This window comes from Papaver somniferum, chromosome 7 (genome assembly GCF_003573695.1).
Source record: "Papaver somniferum cultivar HN1 chromosome 7, ASM357369v1, whole genome shotgun sequence".
NCBI classification, from domain to species: Eukaryota; Viridiplantae; Streptophyta; class Magnoliopsida; order Ranunculales; family Papaveraceae; genus Papaver; species Papaver somniferum.
The window spans coordinates 265,830,529-265,857,876 of record NC_039364.1 but is presented as its reverse complement, the minus strand read 5'-3'; the positions used below and the strand labels follow the sequence as shown (position 1 = coordinate 265,857,876).

The following is a 27,348-nucleotide window of genomic DNA, read 5'->3' as shown; positions in this document are numbered from 1 at the left end:
CGGTACAGCTAGTCTTGCGAGCTACAAACACATAAAGAAAGAATAAAATCTATCTCCTAACAATTGGTGTACGAGTTTATTTGATGGTTAAATTAATCAGAGAAGCCTCGACCCTTTAACAAGATTCATTTCCTGAAAGCGTTTGATGAAGTAAACTAAAATTCAATTAACAACATGGTTGCAGGATTTGGTTTTTACTAAAAGAAACTGGATTAGGTTTTGGGTTCTTCACATCTCAGTATATATTTTATACTTTGATCTAACTCATCAAAAGGTTCATACAACCCCACAAAACTTAAGCAAGTATCAAGCAAAGAGACCCATTGGACCTATTCATCATCATTGCTTAGAATTTAACAGAAGATACAAAACTATTTAAAAGAGAGATTGAAGCTGAAAATATTCAATTGCACATGAGCCATCATTCGCCCTTTCAGTTTCACACCAAAACTTCTCAGAAAAAATTCACTGTAACCAACTGTGAGACAGGGTCACAGGGAACATGATCAGAGTACCACTCACTTGTCCGCTATAGTTCATCCCTAATTTTTCACGCCTTACTACAAATCCCTTAAGGTTCTTAAGAAAGAGAACTCAGTAAGTCAAAATCCCAACTTGCAAAAGAGGTTCAGGTTTAAGCCATATTTGGTTACCAACAAAACCTACATTCAATGGGTATGACAACAGGTGACAGCATGCAACTCTTTTTAGGAGCTAGAATTTCTTAATAATATATACAAATATATGCACTACATGTATGCCACTGTACATGATTCGCCGGTATCGTATATTTTCATAGCTAACACCTAATACCAGCGGACATATCCATAACATGGTTGCATGGCATATATATGCATATGAAACCAAAAACTTCATCACCCATTAGGGTTAAAAGAGCAGCCAACTCAAGTTTGGACGAGCATACTTAAGGCACAACCAAGAACAAAGTTAAAATATGATTCACAAGAACGCATAGGGGCCAGGGCTCACCTAATAACTTGATTTGGAACCAAATTAGCAGCATGCTACTTCTGCCAACAGATATTGAAAAGTGACCTACATCTCCTTTCCTCCATCAATCATTTGGTGTAGTTCACGACATTTTTGAACTCACTAAGCTGCAGATTCGACAAAGTAAAGTGACTTCAGACTCTCGGAAAGTAAAAAAAAAAAAAAAAGAGCGTCTTACTATTACCCCAAAAGCCCATGAGGTTACAAATAAGGAACGTCATCCATTTTCAATGACATCAAAATATATAATCCAAAATCAAATATGCATTTCCATGAGAAACTATCATAACCGCCCCTTGGCTATGCAGAAAAAAAGAAGAAGATAAAAGGTGCAATTTGAACATACTCTGACTAGGGTAACTAAGAAAAGGCCATGCGATAATAGAAAGTCTTCCAGAATCTTTCGGAGCAGTTGCAGTAACTTGTTTAAAAACTTAATGAGGATATTAATCTATCTTTCAGATATTAATTGATTTCGTAAAAACTTCATTCTAAGTAAAACTAAATCATTTTATTTATCTTCGCACATTTACAGAATAATGAAGATTTTACTATTTCGTTATAAAATATGGACTTGAAACCAAACTACCACCAGAAAAGTGACTAGTTCTTTCATCAACAGATGTAAGCAGCACAAACTCATCATCCCACATATATCAATTGTATAGTAACCATCATCTAAGGCATCTGCACAGAACGAGTCTTTTAAATCCACAGTAATTTATTATTATGCTCTAAGCCTCTTAAGTAGAGCTCATGCAAGCTTTCTCCTACAGTTTAGGAAGGTCTTACTAAGATTCAAAAAAGTTTGCAGCAGAAACAAAAACTAATCAAACCATATATCAACAGTAAGAAGTGGTTAAAATGGTACATACTGAACTAAATTTTGTGTCATAATACATACATATAAGGCCCTTGGCAATGTTGGATCCAAAGACGGATTTTAGGTCAGTCAACTTCTTACTTTTAATACAAGGTCCTTGGCAACGTTACCTTATGACGAAGGGTACAAAAACTAATTAATGCATTTACATTTATGCTACTATGTAATTGAGCTGAGATTCAATTCTTGGAATAACATAAAGGGGAGTGTGGACTACCAATGTAGTTTGACAGGGGATTGGCCCCGGATTGGCTGGGGACCGATCCTAGCCCAATCCTGGCCGGTCCCAACCGAGTAATTTGGCGATTGAGCCGCAAGTCACATACATGTGCATATTTCTTCAAGATACGTAAACTATTGGACATATCATTTGGAAATGCATGAAAATCTATCAAATCAACACTTTAAAACCTGATTCAAGTCTATTGAAAATGAAAACTACTTAGACAAGCTTCAAAGTTCTGCAAAAGACAAAATAGACTACTCAATACCAGCCAGCAGACTTCAATGATTACAATTTAAACAAACAAGAAAAAGCCCATACTATACCAAATCAAGCAAAAGATAAGTTACCTGCAGCTGCAATTGACGACTGTTCTCCCTGAAACAAGACCTTCCTACTTGTACTCCTGCAATTGAATTAATCATGGGTTTACTTGTGATTAATTTGGTTGAGTTTTGGATATAGAAAATCATTCTCATGGTTTTTGGTGTCCAATTAAAAAAAAAATACTTATTTTCTTTCGAAATTAAGATCGCTCTTGTTGTTCTCTCGGGAATGACATCAAATGGGGAAGAGTTCTTTTGAACTTGTGCTTAATGGTAATATCTTACGGGATGTGCGGCTGTGGAATTTTATACACCCATAATTAGTTTCCTACTCTACTAATACACCCATACTTGGATACACCTGTCATGTGAAATTGGCCTAACAGTTGAATACCCAACTAACATAAAAAGATCAATAAATTCCTTGATCTTATAGAAAATTTCTATAATTTATTCAGCGTTCATTGGAGAGTATTTAAAATGTAACTATTATCCCAACCATGTTCAGAAACAGACTTATTTTTAAACATAAAATCAGAATATCAATTTTCTTCTTAGACTGACATAGGATTGTCCTAACCACCATAAAAAAGAAGGCATCGAAACAAAAATCTTAAAAATTATGCCTTATTTATTTCAAACGAAGAAGCATATCAAGTGAATCCTTCTCATAAACTGAAAAAGAACTGGTTTCATATGAACATATCTAAGTAAAAGAAGAAAAACAACCCGATCCGGGACACTCATTGCATTAGTTTTCAAACGAAAGAAGCAAACATACGTGATAGAACAAATACAGCAGAGTGACACTGATATATATATATCCCTATCAACTAACATGCAAAACAACAATATTAGAGTATAAATGATATAAATATTAACAACTCATCAATCAAAGATACAATTCTTATTCTTACTTGAACAATCATGCCTTTGCACACTCGATTAGTTCATTTTCATTTGAACTTCCATTAGATACTAAATCCAATGGTATTTGATCTTTAAAACAACACTGGAAAACACAAATTAAAATAATGATCATTAACAAACCTTAGGATTAAGAAGCCTAAAATCTTACACGGTGTAAAACCCTAGGATTTCTCCAATAGTTTCTACTTCAATCTGAAATAATGATTCCAAACACGATCACGAATAGCTACATCTCCGTTCCATTATCAGTAGTACCTTCACTAAACAATAAGAAAAAAAATCATAATCACGAACAAACCCCGAAACAAACTGACTGAGTTAACTACATGGTTTTACCGTGTAACTGATATTATCATGATTGTCGTAAACCCCTTTGAGGTTTAAGTTTTCTTGCCGTAAGACAGCTTGTTAGAAGAAGGATTTTGCTGGCTGTGTAGGGTTTCATGAGAAGAAAGAAAGAAATGGAGAACTGAGAGAGGGAAAGTTGCGACTGAAGGCTTTTGTATGATTGCGTTCAAGTACTTATCACCTATCCTTCGTGTGCGGTTGAAAAAGACCAATTTTTTTTTCAAAATCCTTGATGCCTATTAGTCGGGGGCAGGGGTTCTAGAATTCAAGATTTTGACCTAACTTTCGATGTGGGGCCAGTATTTCGGCCTCAAATTATATATACAATGTGAAGATCCCACTACGTACAATATATAAACACACATGCAAGACCTTTTCGAATTAATTGCATATATACTATTTTTGTCGGCAGTGCTATTTGACTCCCTAATCTTCACCTTCCTACAATCTAAAACCCGCATTAGGAAAATGGTGAACCCCACCTGAACCTGAATGCGGATCTCGATATGAATGTGAGGTTTAGATTATAGGGAGGTGAATAGGGAGGTGGAGAACAGGGAACCAACTAGCATTTCCGATTATTTTTTTGGAAACGTTGTCATTTCAGTATATATTGTAACGTTAACAAATTAATGAAGGGAGTATTCACGGAAAGTATATTACTGTAAATTTTATCATTTTATCATTAATTCTGATTTAGTTTTATTATACTCACTTTAACCCGAGGTCGATTAAGGGAATATATTTCGAGATTATTTTGCACACTTTTGTCTTTTTCAACAAATGTCATTCAAACATGTTAAAAGTAGTTTAGGCAGGTGCAAAGTGGCACGTTAAAAATACTCGTATGTCTCCGCAGCATATCATTTGGAGTTGTAGTTAAAGGCCGATCAATGTCATTTTTGGGATTAGGCTCATTCTTATTAAGCTGTTAAAGGCCGAAGCAAAATTGCCAAAGCCCTGTGAGTAGTTGCTAACTTGGCATGCAGGTGCACAGAGCTATATATGGAAATTGAGAAACAAGATGGAAACTGATCTACGAAAATTTTCAACGGATACTGGAGTCCAATTTTGTGCACACTTCTTTAATGAGTGTGCACAAAACAAAAGGATCCTATTGGTTCTACTTAACAGCCGGTTAACTAATAACTTAATTACGTTTTTTTTTGCTTGTTTTAATTTAATTTATATCTTAAAAAAGGTAACAAAATTTACATCATATCTAAATAATACCTAAAATCTAGATTTCTTTTTATAACAAAATAGTGATGATGATGAATTGATCATCATACTAATTAAGTATTACTATTGATATCAACGGTAAGTCCATCCTGCCATTTGAAATAATATTACTGTCGGAGTTTGCAGAATTCAGATCAAATAAGCCAGAAAAACTAATTTTCTAAACAGGGTCGCAAAGATATGAAACACTTTTTCTCAATCAGGCTTTTCTGATCATTTACATACTAAAGGTGCTATTCAATTTTCTCTTCTGTACATTTGCTATTCAACTTTCTCCGTGTCATATCATCACTGTTGGTTCCATCACATCCTAGTGCCTTACAATTAATCATTCTTGCAATGAAATGAAAACTCGTTTATACCAAGTACCATTATACATACGGTTAGCAAATATCCATTATGCTTAATCCACGTTTGGATTTTTCTTTTCATGCCCATATGTCATCTAATGAATGAATAAGGTGATTTGGTTTTCCAAAAGTATTTGCATAAGTTGTGAATCTGTGATAAGCGGTTAATTATTCCTATCTTATTTTAGGATCCTATATTTTAGGTCTTATTGGCTTCTTGGCTGCGGGCGTATGTCATCATGTTTTGATGATTTGGTCCGCATGCTCTCCACGTGTCTTCTCACATACACGTGTTTGATGATGAAATATGTAGACACCACTCTTCAGCTTCACGGAGCATACGATGACCCAGTTCATAGCCATCCGACTTGCAGTGCGTATCTCAAACTATATTAAATCCAATATTGTTTTGTACATGCACTGTCACCAGATACGATGAAGCTTTGGAAACCAGAACTGAAAACAATAAAAACAACAACAAACTTATATTGCCATGGCTTCTCCTAGTACCCATTTTTGATTTGATCGACCATGTGAAGATCCTACTACACAATATATATACATATGCAATGCTTTTTCGAATTAATTGCATATATTATTTTATGTTTGAAAATGGCGTCATTTCAATATATTTTAACGTTAACAAATCAACGAAGGGAGTATTTTACGGAAAGTATATTACCGTACATTTTATCATTAATTCTAATTTAGATTTTATTATACACATTAACCCGAGGAAGATTATATTTTATGACGGTTGTTTTTATTTTGCACACTGCTGTGTTTTCAAGAAATGTCATTCAAACATGTTAAGTTATTAAGGTACGTCGTTTAGGCAGGTGCAAAATGACAATTTAAAAATACTCATATCATGTCTCCGCAGTCATATCATTTGGATCTGTAGTTTTGCTCAGAGGAGTTGGGGATGGATCAGTGGCATCTTGGGATTAGGCATATGATTATGGCTAGTTTGATTAATTCTTATTAAGCTGTTAAAGGCCGAAATAAAATTGTCAAAGACCTGTAAGTAGTTACTAACTTCGCCAGGTGCACAAAGCTACATATGGAAATTGAGAAACAGGTCGGCATGATTTACTGATTCACGAAAATTCTCAGAGGATGTGCCGATAGTACATGTGAAGATTTGAGGATTTTGCTTGTAGCTGGAGTTTTTACATTCCATATGAAGATTAATTAAGTTTTGCTTGTAGCTGGAGTCTTTACATTCCATGCAACTTGTATAAATTTACAATCTGTACTCAATCAATGAATACAAGGCCGTAGTATACTATACTGTCGACTTTCTCTATCCTTTCTTCTACACTAATTAGCTAGTTTATCAGCTTCATCATTTAAACTCCTGCTCAAGTGCTCTCAATGCTCCAACATGCAAACCTTTCTGAGAGGTGTTTTTACTCTCCATTCACAGGTCACGGTTTCTTGTTCAGAAAAGAAACCAAATGTTTACTATCACTTCGGAAAATCACTTCTGGGAGATGTAGCTCTGAAGCCCGTTGTTTTTTTATTGCTAATGCTTCTGCGCAGATTGCGCCTGTAGTGTAACTGCATCAATATTGTCAGATTCTTCATAATAAGACGCATCCACTTGAAACCCATTCTTACTCGGACAAATGAGGTATCAAATGGGAAGACTAATTTTCCCAGAAACTTTGCCAAAACACCATTACCAGGAGTAATATTCCTGTCCAAAAAAAGAATTTTTTATAAGCTTTACAGTCTAAAGGATTTGCCTGAACTCTTTCAAAAACGAAAATATGCCAACGTATTATGCTACAAACTTCAGCCCGTCCCCTATAAGGTTCCGCAAACCAAGAGTTAGACCAGTTCCTAAAATCTTCATTACTACTTGGGTTAGTAACATTTAGGCCAAATCACAAGACTCTAGTAAAAGCATAAGTAGTAAATAAATGAACTAGCATTATTGCACAACACACAATAAGGATCAGACATTTTAACAAAAGCATGGAGTTTTGCTTTCAAGGGAAGCACACCAGCAAACATCTTTCAAACTAATAAACTTACTCTAGGTATGAGTTTAAGATGCCAAATTTTAGACCAATTTTTATCAAAGTGTATGTTTGATTCATTTGAGAATATTTCATAGGCAGACTTTGCGGAGAATTCCACATTTCTATTTCCTAGCCATCTTATCCTGTCAGAGTATTGAGATCTATGTAAATACACTTTATTTTCCTAGCAATGTCAGGCTGAAACAAAGAAAAAATTGGCAGCTTCGACAATCAAAAAAACAACAAATATCATGGAAATCTTATCAATCACGCTACTCAGTTGGATTACCCAGAACCATTTTTTTCACCCCTCCAATTTCTTTAAGGGAAATATTTTCCCTTTAACAATTTTGCCCACAGATCATGTGGGCCAAGCTAATTTTAACCTTCATCTATCTCTTGAACAAGGAACTCTACTCCAAGCTTTAGGTTTTCTTTGGGTTTTGTTTATTCCACCAAAAATCTCGCCATGCCCTGTCTAATTCGTTCAAAATTATTTTAGGAAACTCTATGTACCGCATCTAATAGCTAAACAGCACTGTCCTACCAGCTTGAGATAGAAGCTTGGCTTTCCAACCTTGCAAGGATTTATAAGCTCTTTCAAGTAAAGGTTCAAAATCTAGGGACCTGTTTCTATCGAAAAACAAAGGTGTCCCTAATTAAGTACGTTTTATCTTTTGAGATCCTTTTGACTTTAAGCATTTGTTCCAGGGTCTTACGATGCTTATTATGGACAAAATTACTAAAAATAAACATCTCATTTATGATAATTTATGGTCTGGCCTGAAGAGAGACTGAATACATCTAGCAATTTCATCAAATTCCTAATCTCCCTCACATAAGCTTTACAAAAAATTAAACAATCATAAGAAAACAATAAATTGGAAATCACCGGACAGTTTTATTTTTGGACCCAGCATAAGCAAACAGTCTAGATGAATCCTCTGAGGCAGTGATAAATAAATTATCATTAATTGCACCTCTTAATTTACCAGTTTCAAAAAAATCCACAGCCATACTCAAAACAACCGATTCAACCAGGGTCCTGTTGGGTGCAATAATCAAAAACAAAGAAAAATCAAATAAGAAAAAGTTATTGATACTTAGCTCCTTTATAATGGAAGTGATTGCTTTGACGAAACGAACAAGCTCCCCGTATCTCTGCAACAGCAACAAGGCAAAACTTTGGAAAATAGAGTGAGTCACGTGTTCAACACGCTGTCCTTAAGACATTAGCGCCCGGCTACACTCAAGAGTGATGATATATCCCTCACAGGACGGATATCTTCAGGATAAAACACCCTAATACACCTACTACTAGCATATGTAGTAGATGCTCAACTTGAGCTTGGCAACTCCGAAAAAACCGTTAAGGAAAATCGCGAATGCTTAAAAACCGCTATAAAATATTTTCCCTTAGGGGTCCCTCTAAAATATAGAGCAACCCCTTTCCCATAGATTTTACAAAAGTAGTGAATTTCTTTATATAATTGACAAATACAACTTAAGAAGAAAAACTCCCCGATGTGGGACTAAAAGGTTTATATAGTTTCTTAAAACTACTAAAAATTGGAAACTCCACGATGTGGGACTAAAAAGTTTCATTCACAAAATAAAACAATAAATTATAATTTTTTATTAAAACTTTAAAAAATTATTTTTTTATTAATCGTTTTCCAACAATCCCCCACATGAATGAAAACTCAATAAAACATGAAAACACAGATAGATCTTGGTAAATAAACATCCCAACCTCACGATCCAAACAGACTGATCGTGCAAGTGTTGAAATCATACTAGTCATTTCTACGTCCTCTCCCTCACACAAAAGTGTGTTGACCCCAGGGTCATACTATGGATTGCATAAATCATAATAGTATTGAGAGCTTTCATCTTTAATTCTCACATGGTGAGACTATAGGTATCTTTCACCAAAGTGAAAAAGCATGAACTAGTGAACCCTTAGTGACCTTTAGGTCCTAAGTTCCAGTAATACCAAAACCATCAAAATGAAAATCACATAAAAAACGCAGGAAATACCATTTTAGGCAGAGGTGTCCATGAGGTCTTGAACCTTTGCTTAGTGAGATATTACCAGAATTACTTGCTAGAGACAGTGAACTATGTCTTGAACTGCTAGCATTTGATGTAATTCGTGATAACAACCACGGGTGATATCTCCAAGATTGCTGCCAAGCTCGTGCCGTTTTGTCCGTTTTGGCCCTGGACGTATCCTGTTTCTCAGAATGCTCTAGAGAATCAGCTCATATTCTCACAGGAAGCGACCCACTTCCTCATTCAGATAGGTGAGTTTCCATAAAGAGTGTTACTACTACGCCACCCCACTTCAATCTTAAATTGAAACTATAAACTCATTAAGACTTATTAAAAAGTCATCCTCCACATGCAGTCACACTATCACGTCTACACCATAGGGAAGGGACAGAGAATGAAAATCTCTGATAGTGTTTACCTTTACCCACCACAAATTAGTTGTCTCATTCGAAACCTTGATCATGGGATCTCCAGTCAGCAAGGTTGAGTATCCTTCATGGCAAGTTTAATATATGAGCTTAAGCCCCAACCCCCTCGATGCATTTTTAACTATCTCTTTGTACAAACCTTTCGTCAAAGATTGCGCGATATTCTCCTTGGACTTTATCCAATCAATCAATAACGCCGATTGAGATTAGTTATTTCTTAGCTTTAACTATTATAGCTTGGCTAACACAATGTATAGATATAGCTGGCACAGGCCTATGCCAAAGAGGAATGTCTTCTAAAAAGCATCTTAGGCACTCGGCCCCCTCTCATGCTTTATCTAACGCAATACTCTCAGATTCCATAATGAATTGAGCGATATGTTTGTTTGGAAATCTTCCAACAACAAACCCACATGTTAGAGTGAAACCATATCCACTCGTAGACTTAGACTCCTCTGAGTCAACTATCCAGTTTGCATCATAAAGTCCCAAGGACAACAAGATACCTTTCATAAATCAAAAGAGTATTTTAGGTACCATAATACTCTACTCAGTGCATCTGAATTCTCTTGCTCTGGACTACAATTATATCCACTTAACTTACTCACAATATAGGCAATGTCTGGACTCTTACAGTTCATTAAATTCATCAGACATCCTATAACTTTTGAGTATTCAAGTTAAGATACTCCACTACCCTTATTTTTCTTGAGACTACAAGAATAATCGTACGAAGTACAAGCAGGTTTACAATCAGACTGATTGTATCTCTTAAGCACAACTCAACATAATGAGAACGACTAAGACTTATAAATGTTTGATTATCTTCTAATCCTCATCCCTAAGATTACATCAAAGGGCCCAAGTCTTTCAAGTCAATGTCTCATTCAGTGCATGTTTTTAGTGGAATTGATGATCACATCTATGTTTGTATCAAGCATATCATCAACATACAAGCATACAATTACACATACATCCTTAACAAGTTACTTGTAGACATACTTGTCAGATTCATTAATTTAAATCCACTATCCATTATCACATGATTAAATTTTCCATGTCACTGTTTACGTGCTTATTTGAAAACCATACAAAGATTTTTCAAATTACAAACTTTGTATTCACAACCTTTCACTACAAAGTCTTCAGGTTGATCTATGTAAATTTCTTTACCTAATTCACGGTTTTAGAAAAAGCTGTCCATCCATCTGATGTATCTCTACGTTCTTTATGGCAGCAATAACAATTAGTATCTCAACGGAAGTAATTTCCGTCACAATTGAATTAGAATCAAGGAAATCTACACCTTCTTTTAGTTTATAGCCTTTAGCTACCAACTTAGCTTAATATTTTTCCACAGTTTCATCTACCTATCGTTTCCTCTTAAAGACTCATTTACATCCCATGGTCTTACAACCTGGAGGTAAACTAGCAAGCTCCCAAGTCTGGTTCCAACGGACTGAGTCCATTTCACTAAATGAAGCTTCTTACCAGAATGGGGTTTCAGTAGATATTAAGGCTTCTTTACAAGTCTGTGGCTCAGACTAAGCTAGGCATGTTATGAAGTCGGTTTCATAAGAAGTCTCAAGTCTAATTATTTTACTTCTCTTAGGCTCAACATCAACTTCATCTTCCTTTAAAATAAGTTCTGACTATTTGAAGATAAATCTAGGGGATCAACAACACATCTCTAATGAGGTACAGGTTTAGAATAAACATGTTCAAAGAACTCAGCATCCCTAGATTCCGTAATAATATTCACACCAATGTCAGAAAAAATCAGAACACACAACCAAAAATCTATTTGTAGAAGTATACTCAATATACCCTATACGAAAACACAATCAACATTTTTGGTTTCAATCTAGTTCTTTTAGGAAGAGGAATTACAATCTTAGTCAAACGCCCCCACACTTTGACACATTCATAAGAAGGTCATCTACCGTTCCATAAACCATATGGAGTTTCATCTGATTCTTAAAAGGGTACTTTATTCAGGATATACTAGTTAAGAGGACTGCCTCCCCCCACAAGGCCGCAGGTAATCCTGAACTAATCAACATGGAAATTATCATCTCCTTAAGGATACGGTTGTTATGTTCAAGGCTTCTAATTGGTTTCCAACTTCAAGTTTATACATCTTAGGGATTCTAAGGAGTCATCCTTATCCTAAGCAAGTATACAAGATAGTACCTCGTACAATCATCTACGGAAGTTATAACCATCTTTTACCACAGTGGTTTTGGGTTGAACTCATGTCAACTAGGCCTAACTGAATTAATTCTAAAGGCTTAGAATTACTCTGAACATTTGTGCTAAAAGATTTTATAGCATATTTTGATTCTTCACAGATTTCACTTTTGTGTTCAAAGTCCAAACTAAATTTGGGTACGAAGCCTATGCTAGCCAGTTAAGCATTGACTTATAAGTTTACGGTTCCAAGTCTACCACGTAAAACAATTAATCACACAAAGATATCACAAGAATCAACTACGTTCACATCATCAGTTTTTCCGTTAAGCTTATATAGACCCAAAGTCCTATAACTCTTGCTTAAAAAATCACTGCCTAGTTACAACAAGTTTTCTAGATTCAATTAAGATCTTAAATATTTTTCCATCTACAACAGAACAAGATACAAGATTTTCGCATATGCTCGGAACATGAAAACTTCATTCAATGTGAGAATATTACAGATATGAGCTTCTGCTCGACCTTTTCCTTTTATGCAACCTCTATTGCATATGAGTTACTCAATAAGAGTTTCTCGGCATCCCCTATCCTATGATAGGAGGTGAACAGGTCTCTGTTTCAACAAACATTCTTGGTGGCTCCAGAATCCACCTACTGGTCTCTCACATTGGTTATTAAAATAACTTCCGACATCATGCCACCAAACTCGTTCTAGTTTGTTTCAACTAAATTAGCATTAACTTTCTACTTATTAAGGTTTTTATGTTGTCTACAATTTACTGCCGCGTGACCAGAAATTTTACAAACATAACACTCATCCTTAACTAAAGTAATTCCGGATTCAGGTTTACGAAATATACCTTTATCATGAAGACCATGCTTAGAGTTGCGTTCTATGTTCTCACCTTTGCCATCCTTGGAAGATTTGTTTCCAACCACATGCGGCTATTAGCCATGTCCCTCGGAGATGACACCTTTATTCACAAATCACAATTCCAAATCAGAAAGTAAAATATGAGTTTTGAAGATAACATCTATATATACAAACTTCGTTTGAATCAGCGTTTCAAAAAACTCATGGTTACCCCACAAAAATTAATTTAGTTAACAACAATTTTCTGCTCGTCAGAATTTTTCAGAAACGTTTTTCTGTTTTGTAAAATATAAAAAAAATACTTTTACAACTCCAAATATTCTGAAATTTTACGCGGGTAACTATCAGGATGTCTACTACGTTGTGTCAAAAGGGTTCATCGAAATTCCTTCTAGATTAAAAGATAAAATTGAAACTCTACAGCTGACCAGAAATTCGTTTTTGTTTTTCACTCCACAATTAACATCCATGATTCACAAACCAATCAATCGTTTTCGATTATTACAAATGGTAATGTCTTAAGATTGTTGGGTGCAATAATCAAAAACAAAGAAAAATCAAATAAGCAAAAGTTATTGGTACGTAGCTCCTTTATAATGGAAGTGATTGCTTTGACGAAACGAACAAGCTCCCCGTATCTCCGCAACAGCAACAAGGCAAAACTTTGGAAAATAGAGTGAGTCACATATGTAGTAGATGCTCAACTTGAGCTTGGCAACTCCGAAAAAACCGTTAAGGAAAATCGTGAATGCTTAAAAACCGCTATAAAATATTTTCCCTTAGGGGTCCCTCTAAAATATAGAGCAACCCCTTTCCCATAGATTTTACAAAAGTAGTGAATTTCTTTATATAATTGACAAATACAACTTAAGAAGAAAAACTCCCCGATGTGGAACTAAAAGGTTTATATAGTTTCTTAAAACTACTAAAAATTGGAAACTCCACGATGTGGGACTAAAAAGTTTCATTCACAAAATAAAACAATAAATTATAATTTTTTATTAAAACTTTAAAAAATTATTTTTTTATTAATCGTTTTCCAACAGGTCCAATGGGTTAAAGAAACCCGGAGCATACCCATCTGGGCCAGGAGAATCCCAAGATTATATAAAAAAAAGACCAGATTTAATTTCTTCAGTTGAGGGAGTTTTAATCAAATCCAAATTTTCATCATCAGATATAACCGAAGGAATAATGCTGTCAATAATAGGATCAATGCTATTCCCAGTAGTGGACCTTTCAACAGATTATCTAAATTCTCTTTTCCTTCAATCCAAATACCAGAATCTATCATGTTCATTCATAAACTTATTTCTATATTCTCCAAAAGAATAGTAGTAAGAATGTCGATAGATTGTGAATGTTTGAATGAGACTTGTAGAATGTGATTTCATTGATTAGTGAGCTTAAGTTTTAGACCCACATAGACTGGTCCAGAGCAGAGGTATGGAAACAAGACAGTATAAAAGCAGGAGCCTAAACTGTGAATTAGCATACCTTTCTCGGCCTTTTGGTTAAGATCAAGTGTAGTATCTGTTCTTATCAGTTTAATATATATCTGATATGCTCGTCCATGTGACGGCGCGATATTAAATTAACTTTTTTCATGGGGGCAGCTTGCTGCTGGGGTTCTCACGCGTCGCCTTTGTGTTGCACTATTGCAATGGCCTGGCGCACCCCCACCAAATTTAAAAGCTAAACTTTTGTTGCAGGTGCAGACTGGTGTAAACAATACCATTATGTTCTTGGTCGCAGTGCCTACACCAACCTCGAAACTGAAGACATGTGCTTGGATTTTTATCAAACCAAAACATCGGTTGTTTCTCTTTTTGTCTACCAATTCATCAGACTAATTTTTTGTCAGAAAATAAAGTGATGATGCCCTGCATGATCAAGTTCTGATTGGTTTTCTTCTAAAAACGAAGCTTCTCTCAATTGAGAAAACAGAAACAATGTCAAGATAACGATTCATTCGGGGTGATCATACAAGATGGCGCAACAATTCATACCAAGGCATGAATGATTTGCTGTCTTAATGTTTCTGCTTGGCAAGTAGTGATACATACATCCGTCAGATGATTACAGAGATGGAAAATGTTGTGATAAAAGAGGAAGTAGTGATAGTTGGAGGTGGTGTTGCAGGTTTACCAACAGAGTCACTGGTCCTGGCCTGACTCTTTTCTCAAATGCTTGGATTGCTCTTGAACTTACTTCTATCTACAAACCTTACAAAAGGTTATTCATTCAAATTAATCCTCATTTGGTGCCCGGGAACTCAACGCCATTGCGACTAAAAATAGTATTTAGCTCTCTGAAGAGTCAACATCAGTAAGTGTATATACTTCATGGGAGTAATGCTGTATTTTTCCTTGTTTTTGTGCCATTAATTACAGTCGCTTGAGAAATGGACATACATGACAATGGACAAGGGCACGGCACACCACCATTGTGTATGCTCTGACAAAACAAATACCATTACCATGACCAAAATCCAGTGTCATCTGGTGCATTTGTTTGATAACACCAATTTTTCTGGAATCCAGAAAAAAGAAAGAAAAAAAGAAAACAAATACCATTACCATGACCAAAATCCAGTGTCATCTGGTGCATTTGGTTGATAACACCAATTTTTCTGGAATCCAGAAAAAAGAAAGAAAAAAAGAAAAAAGATGGAGAAGTGGGGCATCAATCCCCATACCTCTCGCATGCTAAGCGAGCGCTCTACCATCTGAGCTACATCCCCAAGTTGTAAGTTCAACAGCTTAACAATTCCAGAGTCTCTAGTCTCTTTCCTTTGGGTTCCACCATAGCAGAAAGATTTCAGTGCTGCACCATCACTAGGACCAAGGTGCATCAAATCACCAGCTACAATTACAATTTGAGGGTGCAAAAACTTGAGTCCACTAAACTCATTCCATTTAATTAACAAATCCATTGTACTATGTGGTTCAAGGGTAAGGTTACATTGCTAGAGACACGGCACCGATATATCAAGGGGAAATTAGCCAGAAGACTAACAACTGCTATGTGCTTTAAATACAAATCACAATTCTAAAAATGATACATTACAAATACAAATCTATAATACAAAACATAATGGGTTTTTGAGCTTGGACGGTTGGATAATATTTTGAGAGACAAATCTTGCATCTTACCATCCCAGTCTCATCCCAGCGAATGACATCCGACAGTCGTCGTTTCTGTAACCCCTCCCATTATGAATAAAAATTTATTAATCTTTAATTGTTGCATCACCTCTTAACTCAAGATATTCAAAGAAACATTAAATGAAATCATAATATATCATAAATGCATTAATTGGGTTTAGTGGTGGCATGATGAATCTAATGGGAAATGAAATTTATTTGTTTATTTTTATTCATAACTCATAAATGAGAAAACTATCTTGGAAAGGAACACGATTTAATTTTAATGTCCGGAAAAAAAATTACACCATTCAGATATTATATTAAAGTGGTGGCGTTACGACACGAGCTGTCTCTAAATATTTATTAGAACTCTCTGTTAACCCCATGTCCTGCCGTTACCACACGGATTATTTCTAGTCAAACATACAAAATAATTGACGTCCCCGAGAAATACAGTAATGCTTGAAATGAGCTTATTCAGCGTAATAACAAACATTTCAGCTAAATTTGCCTTTTGGCTACGGAATTGAGTCAGGAAGGTGGTACTTGCACAAAAACATCATTTCGTTAATATGCCGCTTTCTTAATCTATTCATCACCTTAAAGATAAGATTCTTTTTTGAAGCAGTATCTTGATACTGCATAATCATTCTACTGAAAAGCTCATAATCATTGACAGAAAACTCACCAGCTCAAGTATTGACACAAACTTGTAGCAATTTCAGCAAGGTAAGCCTTAAAATTCTGTTTGTTCCCAAAACTAAAAGAAACTCTTAACTAAAGCAGTGTGTTCTTCCACATCATATTATAAAGACAAATACTTCGATATAAACACAATTTTGGGATCAGAGATTTCACACTGCTACACGACCATTAGAACCGAAAGTGTAAAAAGTAACAATTATTAGACCCATAGCGTCCAAGTCTGAGTTAGGGATGCCAATGAAGGTATTATAAAAGGCAGTTGATGCAAGCCTTAAAACTCATCTTTGTGCTTGGGGCAATGACGCAGCTAATGAGGTAATAACCGAGGCGTGTCAATTGCTGGTTGAAAACTATTTCCAAACCCCCTCCCCCTCCTCAGCCTTGGGTCTCCTGGGGCCGTCGAGAATTTCTGGAAGGGTAAAGCCCTACAAAACTTTAAACTAAAATTTTTGAATGAAAGGAAAATCTTGGGTTCCATAGTCTGTCTCGGCCTCTTGACAGCCATAGCAAATACATTGAAGTTGCATTGTCATTGTTTACGGTTCTTTGAAAATACGTGGGGTTTCAGCCACAACCAGAATCAATTTCAGCAAAAGGAAACATCATTTATGCTCAAACTGGCTAGTTTTCTATCCCCGCCTTTATCGTATTACCCCAACCGGCATATTGTGTAATGTCTTAAGTTGATTAGAAAGAAGGAAGAAGCCAGGTTTGAGCAGCAAGGGAGCTTGCACCTGCACATCCCATTCCAGAACAAGATCACATAGCTTTTACAAAGGAATTATAGACGTTACATCCATTTGTGTGGACAACTTTTTCTCTCTCTTCTCCGTGTGATGGATAGAAATTAACTCCAATATCCGCCAGAGGATTGGTTTTAGCTGCAGGGCACAAACAAAACAAGCAAATTAGCACAGAACTAAAAAATTGAAAAAAAACAAAGTAAGCCTATTTCCAGATATAATCTAGAAGTAATTGAAACATCTGTAGAAGGGAATGAAACAAAGAAAAGCAAAGAAGCCAGTGAAAGCCCAGACTTTCAGTTTGTGTGCTTGGTTTTTCAAATCTTGTTTTTCGATCAAAAGCCAATCGATGCAGTTGAAGCACTTACGTCCAGATATTTTCAAATTTACAAGCCCTCGGCTAAGTGTATCAGCCAAAACTGTTGATTTAGTCTCAAATTTGCTGTCCTTCTGTTGAGGTTTGGCAGGTAGTCCTGCTGGAATGGAAAGTGTGACCTGTGAAATTGCTGGTGCTGTAGGTCCCGTCTGCTGGTGATAATTCCCCATCGCATTATTGTTTTGCTGGGGGGCTGATCTACCTGGAGCTTTAAAACCAGTCTGTGAGGATACTGGTGCACCATACGTGGATCGTGCAGGAAAATTGTTCCCAGAAACACCTGGCTGAAAATGTGGTCCACTTGGAGCATTAAAACCTCCGAATGAAGGCAACTGGAGCTCTTTATACAAAGCCAGACGGGGTTAGTTGAATCTGTGGTGGGGCTGGTTGGAAGGTTTCAAGCCATTGCATTGGGTCGAAAGTTGGCGGTGGAAGAAAAATCCTGCGGTGGTTAGTTTTTTTCTGCGAAAGGTATAGCCTTGAAGGGAGTCTCGCTGAATGGGTCTTCAGTAGGCTGTAAATGACATAACAAACCAATTATCAAGTTTATCACATACGAGCAAGAGGAACATAAATGTAGGTACTTTAAGCAACCATGATATTAAGTGTTGGCAGGAATTTGATGCCAGGAATAATCAGCCTTGGTCTGGGAATAAGATTACACCCCAAATCCAAGGGGTGAAAATGTCGAGTGTTAGCAACAACACCCTTTACCGTTGAAATATCACAGCTTATTTTTCAGATTGGTAAACTTGAGCTCTTTGGAATAAATTGGAGTTCTAATTTCATGTCTTTATGCCTAACAATTAAGATGTTTCCCCGACTCTTGTTCACTTATTATTTGTCCCCACTAAAATGAGAAGTTGACACTATTTGAAGTTTCAAAACTATCAATTTTGACACTATTTGAAGTTTCAAAACTATCAATCATACCTGGCTCAGCACAATAGATGCTGATGATAGTGCTGCGAATGTGGACCCCGGAGCAGAATCAAAGGGAATTCCAGCTTCAGATGTTGTGGTCATAGAAGTTGAGGATAGCCAGAGCATCCGAGAGGGACCCAAGTAGATCCATTTCTCCATCACTTGCGGGAGGAGCGGTAGCTAACAAGAAGAAATAACAATGGTTTAGCTCCAGCGTTCTTCAGCTTCAGGCAAGTCGCAGATCCCACCAGATATAAATAATTTCAAGAATAAAAATATTCAATCAAACATAACACTGGTAAGTGGTAATAGACCCAAGCTACCTACCGGCTTAACTGGTGATGGCATAGCTTAAATTAAGCAACAAAAAAAACTCATGTTATGCATACACATGAAACCTAAGAACATCAATATCTGAATTGATTCCTAACTAAAAGGTACCTGCATTTCATACCTGGAGCGAAACTGCGAGGGTCAAATTCATCAAAAGCACTAGGTTCTTGGTTTACAGGAGCAACAGTTGCACCAGATCCGCTGGTCCCAGGACTGCGAGGTTGTGCTTTCAGTGGAAGACAATGCTTTGGCAGTAGCTTCCACTATGGGAGTATCTCCATCCCTTTCAGTCAAGAGAATCTCACCTCATATATGCTATGATCCTATAATGTGGCGCCCATTCATCAACGATTCTCTTTATCAACAGCTCTGGGTCTACTATATGTGGAATCCGAATATCAAAACCTGCTTATATTCAGTTGATTATGAAGTAGAGTACTCGAGCTAAACTTAAAAGAAACACCACAAATTCAATACTTTCTTGAACTGTTTGCTAAAGTTCAGTGAGTAATGCTACTCTTTCTTATTTGTTTATTGAGATATTCAACTGCTATTTTTTTCGATTTCACACAACACAAATTAAGGTACCAAATGAGACACCCAAATCAATTTTTTCATTGGGGTATTTTGTCAAATAGTTGCGGTTCATGTAACAGATGTTGTATTTTACATAGTTGAAGCTCAACATACAGCCAAAGTTTCATGAAAGCTTCATTCATGAGAACCATTACATCTAAACCCATGCAAAATTTCATGAAAACCCATTCAAATTTTGGGTCAGTTACTCTCAGGGAATGCTAAATTTTTTATAAATTTATGTAAAGGAAAACAAATCAAAATGTAGCAGTACCTGTATTAGTTTGCCAACTATTATTTGCAATGAATGAGCATCAAGGTAGCGGAAAATTGTATCTTGACTACTCAAGCTGTCTGAAGCTTTATGAGCTTACTATGCAGAAGCTGTCTCAAGCTTTGTGCTTACCGCTAAGCACATGTTGCCAACTCTTATTTTAGTATGTTCCAATGAAGCTGTGAGAGAGGACAGAAAATTATAAGGTTCCTACCATCAAGCCAATTAGATATTAAAACATCGGCACCTAGCGGCAGCAAAACTAAAGATTTAGTCTCACACAGACTAGTCCAGAGTAGAGGAATTGAAACAAGACGATATAAAAACTGAAGCTTAAACTGATAACAAGAATACCTTTCTCGGCCTTTTGGCTAAGATCAAATGTAGTATCTGTTCCTATGAGTTTAATATGTGATATGTGAGCCATTGGCTCACACGATATTAAATTTATTTTTTTCAAGGGAGAGTTCCCACCACAGGCACAACAGCTTGCTGCTGGGGTTCTCACGTGTCGCACGCGTCGCCATTGCGTTGCATTACTGCAAGGGCCTGGCGCACCCCACCAAATATCAAAGCTAATCTCTTGCGTATGCTAAACCAACCTGGAAACCGAAGGCATGTGAATTTTTAGCAAACCTGTAAAAGGCCTAGTCGTAAGCTCTAGTCTGTCTTTAGAACTCAAAGTGACACGCCTTGCTACCTTCTATATAACTAGTTCAACTCAAGTTGCAGTTTCAAATTTGCAAGATGTTAAACTGAAAATTTGAACTTTTTTGATGAAGATTATTATTGGGGCGTCACATTCTAATAGAGGGACTTCACTTGGATTCTTAGTGTCCAAAAAAGTGGTTATGCGATATCCTAATACAAATACAAAATGTTTATATTACCCTTTAAGTAAAAAAAACTTGAAAACCTAATCTTTTCTATTCTAACTCAAAAGAAAAAAATTGCTCTTCCTTTCCTCTTTCTCTTCTTCTCCTCAACCTAATTATTTTAGATTCGAGAAGCCCAACCTTTTTTTTCTCTTTTTGGTGTTTTAAATAGATTCAATTGGCTGAAATCAAGAGAAAAAAAATTAGGGTTGCAGATTTACTTACAGGTAATTTCTTAACCATAAACTCCTGACCGTATTGGATTTACGTCCAGATTCAATGCACACGAAACCTAAACGTAAAAATGTTTGTTTTAGAATGTTTTTTTCAAATTTTCAAATTAACTTTCCGTTTGGTTTTGATCTTAAATAAATCAACCGTAACATATTTACGGTTGGTTTCGACAAAGACCCAAACCGACCGTAAATTTCGTTCCACATTTATTAACATCCAACAATCTTTTGTGTGAATATGAAACTGAACTAGCCTCTATAGAATCCGTTGCATTCCTCAAATTCCTTCGGCACTTATTGAATTCTCGTGATAATATCAGATTACAAAATGCAACAAAAGTAAAGTTAATCACCTCAACTGCATTCAAGGTGGGATTAAGCAAAGAAGGAAGTCAGTGATGGGATTTAAAAATTTTATACATCAAACATTTTGTAGTTTTGATTGTGATACTTCCAATCATTCTTTCTCTCTGCCAGGGGAAGAGATCTAAAACTAGTAATGAAGAGAGAGGAATGGAGGAACAGTACGAGCAAAGAAGAAGTGGTAGCAAGAACTAATCGTAGAAAGTAGAGATGGTGCTGCCGAAAGTGCCGAACAGTCTATTATTTTTTTCTCTTCCAGAGTTGTTACTAATAGCGGTGGATCTCAAAGTAGGTGTTAGGGAGGATAAATAAATATTTTATGTCGTGTTAGGGATAAGGATGATGGACGGTGTCCAAGAATTTTAGAAATCTAGTCGTATATATTCTGTAATCTAGCCGTATATATTCTGAAAACCACTTTTTTGACATAATGAATTACGGTTGGCTCCGAGATACCAAGAACCCAACCGTAGCTGGTTTATGGATCGGATTTCCCAACTTTGTCAGTTACGGTTAGAAGTTCATCACAACGTAACCGTAAATTAGTCTTACGGTTGGTTATGAAAGGAAAATCTAATCATAAATCGGTCTAAAAAGCAAACTAGGTGAAAGTGATAAATTGGTTTCATTCATTTTGGTTGAGTAAATCAAAATCTAGGTTTTGAAAGAAATCTCTAATTTTTTTTTCTTTTTTTTTCTGGTTTTTCTTTCCATAAAAAGAAATGACTGCCAAAACTCACCAAGTATATAACAAGTTCATTAACTTAACCATTAGCTTAAATAAAATTAATATTAACTAGATAAGGGTTGTTTAGTCATTATAAAATTATTTTTTATAAGGAATTTTGGAAATTACTTACGGATGATCCATTTTTGTTCTATTAGGTGAAGCCCCTCTATTAGAATGTGATGCCCCAATAGTAGACTTCTTTTTGATATCCATTCTTTATGTTTGTCAGTAACACTTTATGATCTCCTACAATAACTGTCGAACAACTATATGGACGATTGAATTTGGGAATTTTCATCAAGCCAATTTGATTTGTCCAATGATTCAATGTTGTACAATCAATATAGTAATAAGTTCAGCCAAAATTGCTTTTAGAGTAGCTACAACATATTTTACCGCTAAAACATCCAGGCTTATTTTCCCAAAAGCAGTATGATGTCTTTTTGGCCATATCAAACAAAGTCAATTTAGTTTTATCCAATCCTCACTTCTGAAAATAACGATTCTCTTTCTTTAAGTACAAAGTGAAGCTCGTGAATGAGATGCTGGAGAAATCTGAACCAGGCAAATATACTCCCAGAAATGATCAGCACCAACGAAGGCGCAGTTTCTTTAACAACTCGTCTACAACTTTTAACTTTATCTTTTTCGCTACTTAGTTGACACTTAAAATAGAGATGAATGTTTCTATCAGTATTAGTCTACACTAGATGTGAGATATTGGAGGAAACTAAGTTGATTGTAAACAATAAGTAAATAATCAATTTAGTTCATCCTATTCTCACTTCCGGACATTATTGTTCTTCAGGTTCAAAATCCAAACAAGTGAAGGTTGGAGGTGAGATGTTAGAGGAAATTGGACTACAGTTAAAGCACACATACATAAAAGGTACTTAACATGTAAAGTATCCTAGAACTCTCAGTTACAACCTAACATCACTAGTGAAGGATGAAGCATGACAATTGCTTGGTATTTATTACAAAATATAGCAGATACATTTCAGAAGACAAGCCAACTGGCTAGAAGGTTCAGAAACGGAATATTAAAATTGGCAGCTTGCACAAAGAACAAGAAGAAGACCATCTGCTCAAAGAATCTCACGAACCTGAAAATTATCCTTTGCGTAGCGAAATAAGCCCATTTGCGAATCCTTGAGACAAGAATCTTCTGTTCCTTAGATGTGAAACTCCAAAAATCTTTCTGTTGTTTATCAACTGTTATGGGAGAATTTAGGTAAGCATCTGTCCGTTCTTTGTCACCTACAACTTCACAAGGTTCATCTTCAACAAAATTGTTACTTTTCATCAAAACTACTACTACAAGTTCTTGCAACTCAATCCCCATAGTCACTTTCTAACAGTATGCAACGTTACTGCCATGCCAAGAAGCGGACTACCACTACACCGCATTCACTAGTGAGAATCTCACTTGCAACTTGGACAAGTACCCTCCGTCCAATACCTCCCTGACCCCCTGTCTGCACCTATAGAATGGTGACTTCTGTACGATCTAGTTATTAAAAAAAGTCTAAAACTCTGTTACCGGTGCAGACAGGGGGCTAGGGAGACACAGGAAATGGAGGATCCGAATGTGTAAGCAATTGTCGGATGTGAGATATTGGAGAAAACTAAATTCATTGTATGAAACGAAGTAATAGAGCCTCAACTTAGTTTTATCCAATCCTCACTTCCGAAAATAACCATTCTCTTTCTCCAAGTCCAAAGTGAAGGTTGTAGAAGAGGAATTCCAGAAACCTGAGCCACACATACTCCTATATATGATCAGTACCAGTACATGTTCAGTTTTCAGCAACTCTCATCTACAACTTTAATTTTGTCTTTTTTTCTGTCCATTGGCGCTTTGAATAGAGAACGAATGCTGGTATCAGTATTAGTGTACACTGGATGTAAGATATTGGAGGAAACTAAGTTGATTGCAAACCGAAGTAATTAGAAATCATCGATTTAGTTTCATCCAACTCTCACTTCCAGAGAACATTCTTCAAGTTCAAGATCCAAATAAGTGAAATTACATGCATAAAAGGTTCAGTTTCCTACAACTCTCAATTACCATAACTAATGATAGATTAAGCTTGAAAGTTGCTTGGTATTTATAACAAGAATTATCAGGCAGAACTCAGAAGACTAGCTAGCTAGAAGGTTCAGAAAGGGAATATATGCAAAGCACAAGATCACAAAATGCAGGCTAGTAGTACAGCAGAAGAATAATGGGCTAAAAGGACAAATTTGTTAGGGCAAGTTCTTTATGTTTACATACCATTTTAAACCCCCTAAATTATAGAGAAATCCTCACTGAAATCCCAATGTTCCAGTCAACCCTTACAGACATACAAGTTTTCAGTCATCCTCCATTGACGGACAAACTACTTTGTCCTTCTATGTTTATGAAGTTTCTTTTTTTTTTGTGCCTCCTCTACCCCTCAATCATAGTTAGTAAGCTAACCGTAGTTAGCCCATCCTTCAACTCAAATTCATTACGGGTGGCTCCAAATTCTTCACCTGAGGATGCCTTGATAGGGACATGAAAGTTCTATACATCGAAGAAGCATGGACTAGTTCGACTACCGGATCCATAGACGAAGTGGAAATTTCAGTAGAGAATGACCTAATTTGAAGAAGCGAAGACGTAGCCTACAATGCAGGGACTAGTTGGACTACTGGATCCATAGTCGAAGTGGAACTTTAGTAGAGAATGAGTTAATTCGAAGAACATAAGACGTAGCCTACAATGACATAAAGGAAACAAAGCGAAACCATGTAAAAGATGTTTAGCAGAAAGTGCAACTGCTTCTCTAAATTGTAGTGGGGAGGTTGATCTTGTTTTTGTTTTCTGTAATGTATTTCCACTTCCTTATCTGTTTTGGGTTCCATTCGTATTGAATTCTCTTTGATTGTAAGAGTTGAAGACTGAGAGGTCTATAGCCTTGCACTAGTGGAAAATGGGTGTTTAAAGACCCACATCAGAGACCGCCAGTAATGGTAGTTTGACCGTTGACTAAAGATAGCGGTCTTTGATATGATAAAAACAAGGAAATATTCCGAGAGCATTTATAGCCGTCTCTGAATAATTACTATTTTACCCTAAATCTACTGCCGATCCCGTGACCCTTCCAAACCGATTCACATTTGATAATTTTTTATTATTTTATGGAGCATATAAATATTTCTTTCTCTCACCCATTTCCAGTCTTTTTCTTTCTCTTTCTTATTCTGCTCTCGGTCTCCCTATCTAACCTAAGGAACTGGCTTCATGGAAATGGAGAAATCAGTAAACCTTAGATGTAGTTTCAACCAAATTAATAAAAACCCACCCTTCTCTTGATTCTAATTCTAAATTTCCTCAACTCACTTGTCCAATTGTAAATCTCAAATCTGATGGGAACAGATTCAATCCAAGATTTTTTTCTATCATTCTAGGGTTTTATCAAAATCTCTAACTAAATAAATAATCATCTCATGGATGATTACTGCTAAAGATGTTTGTTTTAGGGTGTTCTAGGGTTTCCGAATCTGAAATTATGAGTCTGTGATGGAATTGGAGAAAGGGTTTTCAATGAATCTTGAAGACAAAGATGAAGACAATTTGGGGTTGAAAGGAGATGAGTTCGCTACAACTATAGAAGAAGACTATAGAAGAAGATGATGATTAAAAAGGTGTTTCTGCTATTGTCGACAGAAGAAGCGAATCGGTGATCTCCATGGAAATCCCTTCTCTTGATTCTTCTTCTGATTAATAACCCCAGATGTCGTTAAATCAAACATGCTAGCAAACCCTTCTCTTAATTCTTCCTCGGAAATCCCTCAAGTAGATCTCAAACCTGTTGTCTGTTTTTTTTTCTTCCACTTCCATCGTCTCACTCTCTGAAGCTCTCTCATAGCCGAGCTCAAAGAAAAATCATTTTATTTTTCACTCCCAGATCCGCTATCTAAACCAACATATCTTCATGAAAAACCATTTTTATCATCTCTCCATTTGCAATATTCTATGTAAAACCATTTATTCCCCCTTTTCTCTCTTTGTTGTAGATTTTGTTATTGTTAGGGTTTTGAATTTATTTTGATTTTCTTGTAGGATTTTTATTTAGAAGACCAATTATCATCCTCAGTTGAATTTCTCGAACATTTTAAGGGGAATTTGGTTTTTGGCTTCACCAACATTTGAAGAATCAACTGATTTACCAGAAAGAAGGTAAAATTGATTGTTCGTTTTATGATTATTTCTACCATGTTGCTTGTAATTTTGATTTAAATTTATTTTTGGGTTTTTCATGAAATTGAAATTTAACGATTTATTTTGGTTTTTGTAGGAAAGTAAAACTCTCCTGAACAATTATGCACCAGTTCACTTTGATGTGATAAACAAAAGGGTTCATATAGCATGCAACTCTACTAATTATGTCGAAGAGATCTGAGGTTTGGTTTTTATCTTTTCTTCTCCTTTAATTTTAGGGTTTTCTTGAATTGGTGGTGATTCTGCATTAAGTTGTTTGTTATTATTGTGTTGGTGCTCGTCCAAACAAATTTGTACTATGTGGTCTGATGAATGAACTCTTTTGTGAAGTTCTGTTTTGTAAGTGATAAGTGATAAAGTTCTCAAAACTGCAGGTAGAAGGACTAATAATTGAGGTACTTGGTTTGGGAAGGAAGTGCTGAGAACCATGCTTCACCTCTTAATTCTATCACCATTGTTTGATTACAAATCTGTGTATTTTTTAATCTAATAACTGGTTGTTGTGATTTTGTTGCAGGTTTGAGCCATAATTCTTGTCTAACTTGATTAAACATAATCCTGATAAATGGTTATTGTGTGGTTGATGATGAGTGGATTAAATTTTGTGGAAACAATTGTGTTCTTTTTTTTCTTTTCTGTTTTCATTTGTGGGTGCTATCAAGGCCTAAATTTGTTGGAGTTCTTGTAGAATTCGTGTTTGCAGGATATGTGAGCCTTACCCCAACAACAGAAATATCTCTCACTGTGGATCTCAACTCTGCACTCCAGGTGTTTGTAAAAAGGTCCCAATGAGTGCTGCAAGGTTGGTGGTTAGTTACCATCAAAGGTCAAGTTAAGTAATCTCAACATTTCCCTGAATTTTGGACTCTATTATAAGTTAATGAAATGGTAATGTGTGCAAGTGGAATTCATGTACTAATTA

General features: G+C 36.0%; 1 long non-coding RNA gene, 1 other non-coding gene and 2 pseudogenes across 3 annotated transcripts; 3 read left to right on the top strand and 1 right to left on the bottom strand.

Moving 5' to 3' along the window:
* Positions 1-14,386: 14,386 nt before the first annotated feature.
* LOC113300932 lies at positions 14,387-14,575 on the top strand. Its single transcript, XR_003336020.1, has one exon. It is a non-coding gene; the product is annotated as a U2 spliceosomal RNA (small nuclear RNA).
* A 2,228-nt stretch (positions 14,576-16,803) lies between these two features.
* LOC113293762 lies at positions 16,804-21,167 on the bottom strand. Of its 2 annotated transcripts, XR_003332541.1 has the most exons (7): positions 21,074-21,167; positions 20,328-20,575; positions 19,974-20,152; positions 19,245-19,528; positions 18,800-18,970; positions 17,859-18,380; positions 16,804-17,628 (listed from the first exon to the last, which is right to left on the bottom strand). It is a non-coding gene; the product is annotated as an uncharacterized LOC113293762 (long non-coding RNA). The 2 variants fall into 2 exon arrangements; XR_003332542.1 differs by lacking the exon at positions 20,328-20,575 and having other exon boundaries at positions 21,074-21,157.
* On the top strand, positions 17,028-17,173 carry LOC113300660 (annotated as a pseudogene).
* LOC113300940 lies at positions 20,324-20,536 on the top strand (annotated as a pseudogene).
* Positions 21,168-27,348: the final 6,181 nt, after the last annotated feature.